The sequence below is a fragment of the Dendrobium catenatum genome, unplaced genomic scaffold (assembly GCF_001605985.2).
Source record: "Dendrobium catenatum unplaced genomic scaffold, ASM160598v2 original_scaffold_138281, whole genome shotgun sequence".
Classification (NCBI taxonomy): domain Eukaryota; kingdom Viridiplantae; phylum Streptophyta; class Magnoliopsida; order Asparagales; family Orchidaceae; genus Dendrobium; species Dendrobium catenatum.
The window spans coordinates 3,143-3,775 of NW_021456714.1; the positions used below are offsets into that span (position 1 = coordinate 3,143).

Below are 633 nucleotides of genomic sequence, written 5' to 3' on the forward strand. Positions count from 1 at the left end.
GGGAAATACTTAGAAAGAAATATATGAGCCAGTTCATTCCAAGTGGTTATAGATCTTGTGGGTAAAAAATTCAACCACATCATAGGTTTATCTCTTAGAGAAAATGGGAAAAATCTAAGTTTAATGGCATCATCATTAACCCCATTGTACTTAAATATTGCATAAATTTCTAAAAATTAGTTGACTGTTAAAAATTAGTTGACTCATATTGTGCTCAACTTATTTAAAATTATTGTAACTTGTGTAGTCAACATTGATAAAGTATCAGATTCTTATATTCCTACTACTCCTTTAAGATCTGTCTTATAAGCTAGCCACTATAAATTATTAGTAATCATTTCCTCTATTAATTCATGTTCTTCCTCAAATGGCTAAGATATTAATGATCCTCCAACGGTATCATCTATGAGTATTCTAAGAGATCCTACTAATTCATCATAATATAATTGAATAACCAGCCAATTATGTAAAGCATGGTGAGGTCATTTCCTAAGTATTTCCTTAAATCTCTCCCAACTCTCATAAATTAATTTTCCTTGAAATTGGGTTTAAAAAGTGATATCATTTTTGAAAGTTCGTTAGGGATGTTAAGCCTTATAGAACTAGCCCAAGACTAACCAAGAGGGGGGAGGG

At 31.1% G+C, this 633-nt stretch overlaps 1 non-coding gene across 1 annotated transcript; it reads left to right on the forward strand.

Moving 5' to 3' along the window:
* Positions 1 to 468: 468 nt before the first annotated feature.
* On the forward strand, positions 469 to 575 carry LOC114578739. Its single transcript, XR_003699703.1, has one exon. It is a non-coding gene; the product is annotated as a small nucleolar RNA R71 (small nucleolar RNA).
* Positions 576 to 633: the final 58 nt, after the last annotated feature.